The sequence below is a fragment of the Pinus tabuliformis genome, chromosome 2_2 (assembly GCF_031772625.1).
Source record: "Pinus tabuliformis cultivar Carrire ecotype Pingquan chromosome 2_2, CPIR1, whole genome shotgun sequence".
Classification (NCBI taxonomy): domain Eukaryota; kingdom Viridiplantae; phylum Streptophyta; class Pinopsida; order Pinales; family Pinaceae; genus Pinus; species Pinus tabuliformis.
Window position 1 is genome coordinate 745278069 of NC_142300.1, and position 14389 is coordinate 745292457.

Below are 14389 nucleotides of genomic sequence, written 5' to 3' on the forward strand. Positions count from 1 at the left end.
ATTTCCCAAAAGATTTCTCTCTCTTTTAAATAGTCCTGCCTACTTTCCTCTTTTCCCTCTTTCTCCATTTGCATGCCATCCATTTTCTGTTGGAGCTCTTTTTTCTTTTTCTTTTTCTTTTTTTTTGTTCCTCTGTTCTTGCCCATTCTTTTAACTTGGCTCTTAAATTTTTTATTTTTGTCTCCCATATGTAGTGAGGTGAACCTACTACTCTTGGTTCCCATACTAGTTTAACTAACTTGCTGATTTCTATGTTGTTGTCCCAGGTTGAGATGTATCTGAAGGGGACCAGGCCCTGGTTCTCCAGCTTACCTAGAGCTATTAAAACATGTTTAGGATCTGAAGTAGTGGTGTGGAGGATTTTTTATTTTATAGAGCTATATTTTGCTGCTATACTTTCTTGAATTAATATCCTATCCATCCTTTCTTTGATATTACTTTTACCTACTCTTTTGTTGTTCCAGGTGTATTTCCCGTTATTTGGGGGAATGTCAAGAAGGCTATGCTGCTCCATTATTACTTCTAGAGAGTTCCTAGAGGGGTCTGTTTGGTAATTTCCTCCAAAATTTTCCTCAATACTTCTTATCAGATTTAAATCTCCTCCTAAAATCACCTTCCCTGCTTGATTTTCCTATAAGATTTCCTTCAAAGAAGCCCAGCACTGTTCTTTATCCTTATAGTGATTGGGGGCATGGACGTTTATGACCCTATACCTCTCCCTTGTACTGATTTTCTTGAGGTCTGTTATTATCCAATGCTGATCTATTTTCTTTTGAATCAATTCCCATATTCCTTTTTTCCATATTGTGCATATGCCTCCGGATGCTCCTATTGCCTACATGGCTTCCCCTTCATACTTTCTAATTTTTTTTTTGAGATTTTCGGTGTCTTGATTGTCTGCCTTTGTCTCCTGGATCATTAGAATATCTAGGTTTTCATTTATTAATAAATCTCTTGCTGCATTTTCCTTAATAGCTGACCCCATTCCTCTATAATTCCAGGAGACTATTATCATTATTTACTTGCTTGGTGGTACACGGTTCCCTTCCCCTTGGGCTGAATCCTCTCATTGTTCCCTGTCCTCTTCCCTAGGAAAGTGTCCATAGGTTGTTGCGTTCCTAGAGCCATTTCTTTTGCTACTGCTTTGTCCCTTTGTTCCTTGTTTGTCTTCCTTCCCACTTTTTTTTTTATTTTCAATATTATGGAGTGCTTCCTTTGCTTGCTTTTTCGTTAAGATTATGTCTACTGAGGGGGGCGGAGAGAGGTGGGGATTTGAGATTCTAGGGGAGTGGGGAGAAGCGTTAGGGGAATGAGGAGATCTAGATCTAGATTTAGAGCAGGGAGAAGGACGAGTAGAGAAATCCAATGGATCAAATGGGTTTCAGTTGCAAGGTCTGCATTCGGCGAGATAGGATGGGCTTTTGTGGATGTTGAGGGTTGCGAAGAACATTGGTTTGGTTGCTTCTTTGCAGTTTTTTTCCTCTTAACCTGTTCCCATTTATTTTCCAAATCCTCTGTTTTTTCACTTTCATTTTTTTTTTTTTTTTGTACATCTATTTGTGAAATGACTGTATTCATGACATACCTTGCATTTGAAGGGAATCTGTTTGTAGTCCAGCTGCTGTATGTGCATCCACTGGTCCACTTTGATTTTGATAGCTTCCAGGAGTCCTCTCCCTAGATCCACTTCGACACATATTCGAGTGCATGCATGCATATTTTCCTTTGGCTCGCATTGATCGATGTACTTCCCCATTGCATTTCCTATGGCTTTAACTGAGTTGTCTCCCCAGCAGTGGAGAGGAAGGTGCGACAATCTAACCCAGACAAGTACAACACTTGGGACATCCATTTCTAGATCAAAGTCCAGGGTCCGTTCGTTCAGATACAACCCCCTCATATCCATGGAATACGGACCATTCCTGAAAATCAAGTCTCAATCCTCCTTGGTCTCGAAGTGAAAGGTATAATATCCTCTGCCACAAAACCTAATCGTGATCTTCCCATTTATTGAAGTCAACAAATTTCTTTCTACCCATTTTTGGACAGTCCTCGGTGTAGCCATAGCCCTGTGAACTGCCCTACTAATCCTCGTTCTGTCAGGGAAAGAGCTACTTTTTGTGGGAGGGCCAGAGGAAGAGATATATTTGGTATTTTTTCCATTCTTTTAACAAACTTTGAGACTGTTGGTCTGTTCTTAGCGGGTCCCATTGCCGAAATGAGGGAGGAAAATGCTTTGGATGTTTCTTCTTATTCCTGATGGTGGACTAAATGATTGTCTTCGTTCTCTGGCGGATCCATTTTCTCGAGCCTCAGCAGTAGGTGGCTGCTGAGGGTAGCAGCAAATTGCTTGCTACAGGGAGGTGTGCGATCTCTCTAGTCCAAAAGAAGTCGATCCTCAGCAGCTGAAGGCCGCTGAGGAGAAGCAGGCCTGTGTCTCTGAGAGCTACAGTAGCAGCTAGGGTTGCGCGTGGGTGGCCTCAGGAGCTCTCATCTCCTTTTATTAAAATATATTATTATAATAAGGAAATAAAATTGATATCTAATAACTTATAATAAAAATAAAATATTTTTAAAAATTAAAATAATATATATTTATTTTAATTTTAATTTTAAAATTTTAATAAATAAGTTTTTATTTTTTATTTACTTATTTTAATATTTAATAAATTTAAAATTAAAATAAATAATAATACTTTTATTATAATGAATAAAATTTATATTTATATTTTTAAATAAATTTAAAATCTTATTTAATTTATAAAGGTACAATAATTGGTTTGTAGGGGGTTTTGTTTTTATTAAGTCATAAGTTTAAATATCATGGGGCCCTTTTGGGGAATTTAACTATCTCAATGGGTGATGGGTTAAGGATGGGAGCCACCTTTGGGGGATTTAAACTATCCCAAGGGGTGATCCCATCCCTCCCATGGGAATATCATTCTGCATCCAACATTGGCTCGCCGTTGGGAGGAAGATCATTCTTCCATCCAACATTCAGTCATCAACAATGCATCCCCACTAGTGGGAAGCTCATTCTTCCATCCAATATTGGGTCGCCTCTGGTGAGAAGATCATTTTTCCATCCAACATTAGGTCACCAGTGGTGGATAAATTGGTCTTTCATCCAACATTAGGTTGGCCTCATTCTTTCATCCAACAATGGGTCACCTCTAGTGGGAAGATCAGTCTTCCATCCATCATCGGTGGATAGATCGTTCTTCCATCCAACATTGAGCTAGCCTCAGTGTAGAAATATTATTTAATAAAATAGCATTAACAAAATAAAGTCAACGTTGGGTTCACCTTTTTCTTCCATCCAATATTGGGCTAGCCTAAACCTATAAATCGTATTTAATACATTTTTTGTATCTCAAAAGAACCCAAGAGCCCACTTAACATGTAGATACTAGTAAACCTCTAGGGGTCTATGACTTGTCCTCATTTTCATAAACTAGGCCACATTAATAATTTTGTATCCTAGAGGAACCGAGTAGCCTCCCTAATACGTAGCTACTAGAAAACCTCTAGGGGTCTACGACCTGCCTTCCTCTCCATAAACTAGGTCACAACCAGGGGATTTGAACCTTGAATCTATCAATTTTCTTAGGACTCTCATTACTTCGATCACCATTTGAGCTACCCCTGGAACCTTATTTAATAAAATGTCATAACCAAAACAAAGTTAAATTTTTTTTACTTAGAAATGATATAAATAATTTAATTAGTATTTATAAAAAAATAAAGTATATTGTATTTGAAAAAATTTAATATTAATATGTAATAAAAATAACATTGTGAACCTAATACAAATCAATTACGTTGATATATATAAAAATGTAATATAATATTATTGGTTTAACTCATTAGAAAGTATGAAATTATATAATAATTTTATTTTGTGGTTTGGAGTATTCCTTAAAACTATTTCTACTTTGGAGTTTGTCTTCCCTAGTGATGAAAATGAAATTTTGGGGTCAATTGATTTCTAATTTTCTTTGGTTCCGATTTTGGACTTGTGTTATGGCCCAGGAACCTATTTGTGATCTTTCAAATCCTCCATCATGCATTACACATTCATCAACTTTCTAATTGATTTTGAACCAGGTCTAATGCCCATCCTATACTAGTCTTTTGGCTGTGTTGACCCAGATCCTACCTATGCATGGCCTTCATCCTCACGTATCCACACCCTCCATATATTTACTCTCTCTTCAATGTATCTATGGCCTCCATGAAATTGCAGTCATCTCCAGCTCTGCTATCTCATTCCTTGACAAACATAGTGACCAAAATTCATTCACATCTCAATCTTCCCCTCTAATTAAACATGCCACTATTATTTAAACATCGCGCCCTCTTCAAGCTCAATTAATTTCAAATCACATCGCATGGATGTAATTATGCACTAGAACTTATGATTGCATCTTGCCATGGTAGGGATCACACCGACAATACATGAAAAAACAAACTATGAGCTTTATACAACACAATAATGCACAAACCAAATTTCATGAGTTAAATCCACTCTCTTATTACATAGTGCTTTGGTGGGCATGTCCATAATTTAATTGCCTCCTCTTCTAATCCCCAAAGGCTACAATTTATATTAGGAAAATACATCATTTTGGATAACTTCAGATCCATAGTATTATCAACAATGCTCTCAACACAATCCTTAATATACCCCACAAATCTAATTTTTGATGCTTTTAATCCTTTACAAAATAGATATTACCCTACCTTTTGATATTTTTTCATTGCGAAACTCGCTATTGTTGATTTTATTAGAGGTGGGTAAATGCTCCTGCATTGTAATCCCAAGGTAAAAAAAGTTACGACCTCCTAGTCATATTCTTTATAGTCCTCTTATATCAACTTCAACTTGCGAGTTGAAACACGCCTATGCAGTAACAAGCCTCCACCTTGGTACACAATACCTCACTAATATTTCTCTTGAGTTTGGGCTTTTGGCATCTTCCTTGTTCTCTTCTTTGGAACCCTATGATCACCCGCTGCTCTAGATTGCTACAAATCTTCTCAGCTTTCTCTATTGTCCCCTGTACAGAGAAAAAAAATCTCTTACGAGATCTTCAATCCACTTGTACCCTTTGTTGTTACTTCTCCTCCAAACTACACACATGAATGTTCTACCTTTGTTACCACTTGATGAAATAAAATTTTGTGGTCTCTAAGTTTCTAGTTTTCTTTGTTTTAAATCTTGCACTTGTGCATTATGGCCAATGAACTTGTTTTCGATCTTTCAAAACCTCCATCATGCATTACACATTCCCAAAGTTTCCAACTGATTTCAAACTAGGTCTAATGCCGAACCTATACTATTGCTTTGGCTATGTTGACCTAGAACCCATTTGTACATGGCCTTCGTCCTCATGTATCGGTGACATCCATGTGTTTACTCTCTCTTTAACATATCTATGCACTCCACAAACATGTGATCAGCTCCAGTGATGCTATCTCATTCCTTGAAAAACACGGTGACCAGAATTTGTTCACATATCGATGTGTTAGTCTAATTAAACATGCAACTAATGTTTAAACACCAAAGCCTGTCCAGGTTTCATTAACTTCAAATCACATCGGATGGAGAAATTACATGCTGAAACTTATGATCTTGTCTTCCCTCAATGAGGCTCACACCATTAAGAAAGAAATATAAACTATGAGATTTATGCATGCATAATTATGCACAACCCAAATTTCATTAGTTAAAACCACTCTCCTATTACATGGCACCTTGGTGAACCTGTGCATCGTTTAATGGCCTCCTCTTCTAATGCCCAAAGTCTACAATTTATATTCGAAAAATACATCATTGTGGATCACTTAAGATCCACAATTTTCTGTAGAACGATCTCGATATAATCCTTAATATCTCTGAAGAATCTAGTTTTTCACACTTTTAATCCTTTACAAAATAGATATTGCCCTACTTTTTGACAATTTTGTTTTAAGAAACCAGTTCTTGTTGATTTTCTTGAAGGTAGATTGATGCTCATACATCAATTGAACATAAGGAAATAGGTTAACGGCCCAATACTTGGAGACATCTAGTGAAACTGAAAGCCTACACCTTTATGGAGCACATGTAAGTAATTATAGGAGGAGTGATTTTCCTTGAATAACATTGATAAGCCAATGTGCATTAACAGATAAAAACTAGTGATGTATGTCCCCACTATTGGTTTGATAATAGAGTAGTGATAGATTTTCCCACATCTTCAAAAAATAATAATAATTTTCTTTTTATTTCTTTTTTTCCGATATAACTAAGTATGTTACTTTTTAACTATATAACCATGTCTGTTGTTCTCCAACTATAAGATATTCTCTTAAATTAAACATCTTAAAACAATAAAAGTGGAAGTCATTAGAACATCTTTCAACAACAAAACTGGTCTTTCAACAACAAAACTAGAAGTCCTTAGAACAATACAATCAACATAACATGTCACTAGTAAAATTAAACCTAAATACAATCAACATAACATGTCACTAGTAAAATTAAACCTAAATGGGGATGATCACCAATATTCCTCCGCGCAATATAAATAAGAATATTTAACCAATCATACAACCGTATTGATAGATACAAAATTATCCCTTTACACAATTTTATTTTTATCTTTTAAAAATATTAAATTAATTTTAATAAAATACTATGAACTGCATTTAATTATATACTTTATTTACATTTATATATTAAAAATGTATTTAATTCGCTTAAAACCATATTTCATAATATATAAATATAATTTGATTGTTGAATCATGATCCAACAACGAAATAACCATCATAAATTTTATAAAGGGTGTATGCTTATTTTTTTCATTCATATTCATTCGCTCAATTCCAATGTGTCCATTATTAGGTCATATTATATAACCACGCAATTATTTTTAACAAATATGTCGTACCAGATAGATGCTACTCCTGCTTTGTATATTTCTCTTTTTAGAAGTCCAACGTCTATGTTTCATGTATGAAAACAAACTTGTCCTCGAGCGCTCTTCTATCCCATCTGCACATCCGAAAGAAAAATGTCGTGCGGTCTTTTATATTCGATTCATGTACAACGTACTTACAATTTTATCGTCCACACTCCACAGCCATCGCCAACCACCAGCACACTCCAAATAAAGCATTTTGTCTCCCGTATAAGAGAGAGGTAAATTGTTTTATATTCGATTCGCGTGCATGAAAATCAACGTACTCGACAGATTTTATTTTCTTGCCATACAAGCATGGCCCGATTGAAGCAACCAATGCATGATCACACATTTGGTCAAGTACGGGAAATTGGAATTCATTTTCGAGTCCTCATGACTTCATTTCAACGTCTTTGATCAAGACGCCTACCATTCATTAACCTCTCCCGTTCTCAGCAACCTTTGGAGGTCCCAAATATTCATCGTAGGATAATTTGGAAAGCATCGAAAATTCGCACGCGACTAAAGCGATTGCTGTGGGCAGGGGGTAATGCGGTACATCACCCCTCTCATCCCTGAGCCCTATTTTTCTCACTGCTAGATGAAACGGATAGGTCAGATTAGACGGGCAACTGCCAACAACCCCTTTCGAAGGCCCAATGTTCTTCTGCGTTGACAGCAACTCCTGCAACTCCTTTTGGGATGGTAATCGGCGTTATCATATTCTGGGTTCAAAGTTGGCTTGCCCGGCAACCTATTGCATACATGGCTGTCCGTCATATCCAGGCTAATGGTTTACGCAAATTCATTGCCGTTCTCGGAACCCATTCCACATTAGTGCTCATAATCTTCCCCATACCCACAGAGATTCTACCACTGGCCGTTTTTATAACCTTATCAAAGAGACCATGCGGAAATCGATTCATATTCCGAGTATGTATTTAATTTTCGACATATCTGTCTTAGATTATTAATCCAATCATCTATCATTTCCTTCTCTCATTTTTCTCTCTTCGTGAATTATTAATATCCGCCTTGCGAGAGACTATAGCACTAGCTTCTTCCTTTTATAGCAAATTTAATTTTAATCATAGTTTCAGGAAAATACTTATAACATACCTCTAACTGATCTTAGTCCAAACCAAGAATAGAAAAAGGTAGTAAGCTCTAAAGTTTAGTTATAGAGATAGAGTCTAAATTTTTCGATCTTATTTGACTTTCTCAAAACTTATAACCCACGGTATCATTACTTTAGTCTTGTCCAGACTTTTCCAACTATATAAAATTAGCTCCAATCTAATTAGTGAACTCAAACGCACACACATAGGCATATATACAAGCATGCACACACACAAATATATACAGAGATACAAGCAAGTGATATCTATGGTGAACTTAAACGCTACTTAGCCTGGCCTTTTTTACACATTTGCATGCTCCTATAAGCATATTTATCAACAAAGTGGCTAGAGATTCAAACATTTCAATGCAAATAATTAATCATAACTAGATATTACCCATCTCTTCATACTCGAGCATTTACAAGATTCATACATTTATTGCATGCAAGCCATTTAGACTAGGATTATGCCAAATCAACACAGAAAGTTGAAACCAATCCATATTCATGCCTTTAAAATAACAATGCTCCTTCATACAAGAATCATCATTCCTCAACATATCATAGTATTGAATCAACAAATTAACCCATATCAATGTAGGAGTTAAACAAACACATTAAACATATGCATGAAATTCAAGGTACAAGAGCTTGAGTAAACTCTTATGTTAGAGATTGAAAGGTTCCATAACTGAGATTGGGACTTCAACTCTCCACCCAACCATGGACAGGTTGCAGCCAAGTATTTCTTATAATTCTCACCTTCGAGCCAGATTCTAGAGCTTAAGGTAGAGTTCTTTCAAAGGAGCTTTAAATCGATGTTATCATGTGAAATAATGTGTCTCAAAGTTATCTCACCTCCACCCACCAGCTATCAAAATCAAATAAACACTGTGTACCACTTCACTAGCCTACAACGAACTTGTACTTGGGAGATTAGTCAATATCCTCAACTGAAACAGTGTGTCTCAAGGCTGCACTACCTTCACCCACTAGTTATTTAATGAATTCACATCAGGGCAGGGAACACTGTCTTTTATACAAGAAGACTTGCAACATGCCAACTTCTCTAGGTATTTAGACATAGAAAGTCTCAATTCAAAAGTGGAGAGAGATATATATAGTTAATAACGTGGAGGGTTTATAAGTTGTGTTATCTTTGAAGAAATAAAGAGTGCACTTTTTAGTAGCTTAGTGAAATCTTCCACCTGTGTTTCCAACGAAAATCCCATGGAACTACCATCAGGTGTTATCAGTCCACTAGCCCTTGGTGCCTCTAACTCTCAAAGGCTATCAACCAACATAGCCTCCAGTATATTTATTAGCCCTTAAGGCACTGCCACTACTCTGTGATTATCAATCAGCAAGCCTCATAGGTTTCTCATTGGGCTATCATCAAAGCTTGTCTTCTCCATAAATTCTCTCAATCCTCATATTTTTTCCTGCCCTCTCAATAAGTTAGCCTGCTCATTAGGAGCCTTTGGGGCTCCTCTTTTCCATGTTCCCTTACTTCTCTTCTTGCACTTATGAGTCATGAATGATTATTTTCCCGTAGGACACCCTTGGCCTCCACTTCTTTCTTCAGTAATATCTTCTTAACGTCCTTTATTCGCTTTTTAAGGGACTCCCTGCACCCTCTTCCTTCTCTATGTGCATAGGTTCTCCTCCTTTTGTGTGTCATAGAATATGTAAAATCGAGAATGCTCTTTTCCGACGTCATCCTTCTCATTGTAACTAAATGGAGTATCTCCTCCTCCTTCTCAACCACAATGGTTCTATCCATTGAGATTGTTTAGTCCTCAGAGCTAATCCCGCAGTAACCATTTAAGACTCGACATTTCGAGTCTATAATAAGACTCATCATCAGGACAATACCTACAGAGAAGAGCGTGAAACCCATACATCGACCAAATACGTGGACAAAGAAACACATACTCTCCATTAATTATGTGATCTATATTTATGGAGGAATGAAATGAAATACATATTCAAACAAAAACACATAACTACAACGAAAAATTGAACTTCAATTCATTGATAACAAACACTAAAAATTGTTTACATGCAGAATTAAAATAAACTAACTCGAGTGATGGTAGCTTATGTCTGAGAAAATATGTGGTGGCTACATGCCTTTGAACTATGTTACTATGATGCTTGAAGGAATTTTTATTATTGAGAAACAAGGAATACCACTAAACATCCAAAAACCTATGAAGTGCTAAAAGTTTGTGGGCCCCGCTAGGGTTAGTTGGTACATTAATTTTCTGGTAGAGTAACTTTGGCATATGATCTTTGTTTGATGTGTATAATACCTAGTTAGAAATACCTATCTACGGAATACAATGTTTTACTACAAACCCCTATTGTAGGTCATGGGTTTGCCCGCTTTTCAAAACAAAGTTGTTTAGGGCGTCAAAACAACACTAAAAGATCAGGAACTAAAAAAATATCAAAAATAGTACACTCTGATACAATTAAGGAAAAATAAATAAACAATGTTGGGGGTCTAAGTGGAATAGGCAGGTGGCCACCAATATCCACCTGGATGAATGCTCCCCCTTGAGGAAGCAATGGTCCCCATTACATTGAGTGCCTCCAAGAGATGAGGAAAATTCTACTCAAGTTGGTCCTTGGTCAGCCACTTGCCCTCGTGTAGGTGTTGGCCAAATTTGAAAACTTGATACATTTGTATCCTCTACTTGCGACTGTTCTTGATATTCATGTTGATGATCCAATCAGTTGTGGCATGTTCAATGGAGTCTAGGTTGAGCTCTATTGGTGTCAATTGTTCAACAATATCTGATGTGTCTTGCCATGGTGGAATGTATGGCCAAAGGAGGTCCACAATGAATATGGGGTGCAAGCCAAAGAATGGGGGAACATTAAGCTTCAAAGTGTTGTCTCCCATAGCCTTGGTGATGGTATAAGCCTTATATCAGAGTGGTCAAATCTTCCAATGGGCTCAGACAAGGCATTCCTTTTACAGAAGTAACCAAATTTTGTCACCCACCTAAACTTATGTGCCACCTGATGTTGATATGTATTAGATCATTATATTATTTTTCATCCATGTTAATGTATTCAGAGTGAAAAAAATGGAGGAATGAGCTCATGGGACGATTTTTACCGGTTGGACCTAGTTTGGCGAAATAGGGTCTGAAAGCTTTTGCGAGCGTTTTGAGACATCAAATGACATTTTTTGGGGATAAAACTTGTCCACCTTAACGCAACACCATTTCATGTTGTTATGCAAAAACATATCATTCCAATGGTGGAAGAAGCACGTCAGTTAGAGTTCGTATGCAAAAGTTATGCCACATAGAAGTTAACCTTCTTGTTTTCACACCTATAGTTCGGGAATATGTCACATTCACCTACATTATTCATGGAAAATTGGTTATCCATGTGATTATGATGTAAAATACTCTATAAGAGTCTATATTGTAACCCTAGTTAAGAGTTGATTCAGTCAAAATTAACCACTAGTAGGGTATTGATTTGTGTTATAACCAGGCCAATAAGAGGAAGAGGCATTCCATTCTTTTGAGAGAAGTTTGTTCCATAGTTGAGAAAAGATAGCTAGGAGAGATAGGAGATAGAGCACACAAAGAGGATTTGTGGAATATAGTAGCCCACTTTCGATAGGCATTACTTCTTTGTACCTGCAACAATATTTCGAGACAGAGAAAGAGAGCGAAGCGACCTCACCTTCCAACTAGGCTTTGTCCTGAAAGGGTTTCCCAGAGAGCATATCTTGTGTATTATCTATGTGTGTGCAAGCTTATTTTGTCATTCTCTATATTTATGCATAATTTCCATTAGCATGCATACAATAGTTACAGTTAAATCTATAGATCTTAAAGTTTAATAAAATTGTAATAATGTAGAGTCTCATATTCTTAACATAATATTATCATATATTTTGTGATGAACTATCCAGTGGAATATCCACGATAGTTTACAGGTAGTTCCATATCATAGTAGGTTTCTTTGGGTATTTTGTGAAAATTGCAAGGACATAGATCGGTAGGGCTGAAAATCATAAAACCCTAATCATGGTTGATAAATCTATAAATTAACCTCATGATCTTGTAGAGGTGAGTTTTACACAGTTGGAAAAACAGGTCGCAGATATCAATGGAAATGGAAGAATCCTCATGGGATCCTTGAATATAAATATGGTGATATTTAGAGAATATGGGGTTTCGAATGTAGAGGACAAATCAGAACGGGGATCAGAAGATCGAGGAGAAATGGAGAACCAGTTGAAGAAAGGACCGAAAAAATTTCAACCCAGATTGAGTGCCATGAACTAATCACAGTCCCTGTTTAAAATGGAAGAAAGAGTCGATATCAAGTTGTACCACAGTGATATCGATGCTACGAGGCTGAACCACTAGTTACAACAACTGAAAGTTTATTTTAGTGTCCATAAGATTGAGGAAGGGAAAAATATCTCATTCGTGTGGTTGATATTAAAGGACCATTCACTGAACTGGTGGGAGAGCCACACTGAAACCCTTAGGATGGAGGGAGGACCTTTAGTGACTAAGTGGGAGGATTTCAAAAGCCTCATTTAGTCATAGATTTATCCCATTCGATACGTTGAGGACCAGTGGATTTGGTGGCATTATATCAGGCAAAATTTGGGCCAAAACATGCAGGAGTACACCACAAAATTCAGAAAGATTGCTATAATGTTGGGTATCTCTCCAAAGAACCCTGATGTACTCCTCAATTATTTGGGGGCTCTGCATCGCCTTTTGCATGAGAAAGTGATGTTGTTCAAGCCCAAATAAGTGGACCAGACTTGTGTAAAGGGACAATATTGAAGAACATAAGCCTGAAAAGAGCGCAATCAAGTGGATTGAAGCAGAAGGAGCAAAAGGAAGCTTCTAAGGAGGGAGAGAAGAAGCAAAAGGGGGGAAGATAGAAATACAACAGCTACAACACACCAATGTAAAGATCCTAGCGACCACTGTAGCCACTACAACATCGATGGCCATACAAAGGAAAAATGTTGGAAGTTTCATCAAGAGCTAAACCTAAAGAACAAGAGGAAAGCTAAGATGAAGAAGAATCTCATGGCCATTGATTCAAGCAACCAAGTTGAAAGCTACTCACATGTGGATGAGAAGATTGTCTATAAGTCAGTATAGAATGAGGTGAAGCTAAGTAGCCTTCAGGAAGAGGAAGAGAAATATATAACCAAGCTCTTCCATATAAAGATATAGGTCAAAAACTCAAATATTGGTGCTCTATTTGACTGAGGGTCACAGGCGAATCTCATTGTAGTGGAGCTAGTCAAGAAGTTGGGGCTGGGAGTTCATGATCATCCAAACCCATATGCATTGTGATGGGTAAATAAGGATGCAGAGTTGAAGATAACAAAATAGTATAAAAATAGATTTCCTGTCAGTGTTTATTTTATTGATGAAGTAGATCTAGTTGTGGTTCCCCTTGATATAGGTGGAGTCGCGTTTCAGAATCCGTACATGTACATGCATGATGCAATATTCATAAGGAGAGCCAACCAATATCGGCTCATCAAGGATGGAAAATAATTCATCATCAATGTGCACAAAGGAAAGTAAAAAGTCACACTTGTAAGCACAAACCAATCCAAGAAATTTATTAGTTCTAGGAAGAGGTATGTTTTATTGTTTTTAACAGAAAGTCAGTTTGAAGAGGAGTCAATAAGAGGCAAGGCATCTCGAGAGGTATGTATTGAAAAACAGAAACAATAATTGGAGGAGTTGTTATAGGCATACAAAGATGTCTTTTGAAAGCTTAAGGGTTACACATAAGAGAGAATTAGAGAATATTGGGTTGTACAGGCAGTCTATTATAGAAGGAAGTGTGGTGAATAAATAGTTGCAACAACTATCGGAAGAGCATATCATTCGACTAAGTACATCACCATGTGGTCATTGTGTCAAAGAAGGATGTGACTTGGAGGATGTGTATATATTACAATGAGTTGAAAACAATCATTCTTAAGAATATATACCCCATACCTAGGGTAGATGATCTTCTAGATCAGTTGCAGCACGTAAAGTACTTCACTAAGTTGGAATTGAATTCTAGATATCACCAGGCCGAGTCAAAGTAGAGGATACATGGAAGACTTCCTTCAAAACCAAGTAAGGTTTATATGAGTGGTTAGTCATGCCATTTGGCCTATGTAATGCACCATCTAGATTTATGAGATTAATGAATGATGTATTGTGCCCTTTTATAGATTCATTTGTTATTGTCTATTTGGATTATATACTATTATATATTGCTGCCTGGGAGGAGCATATGTCATATTTGA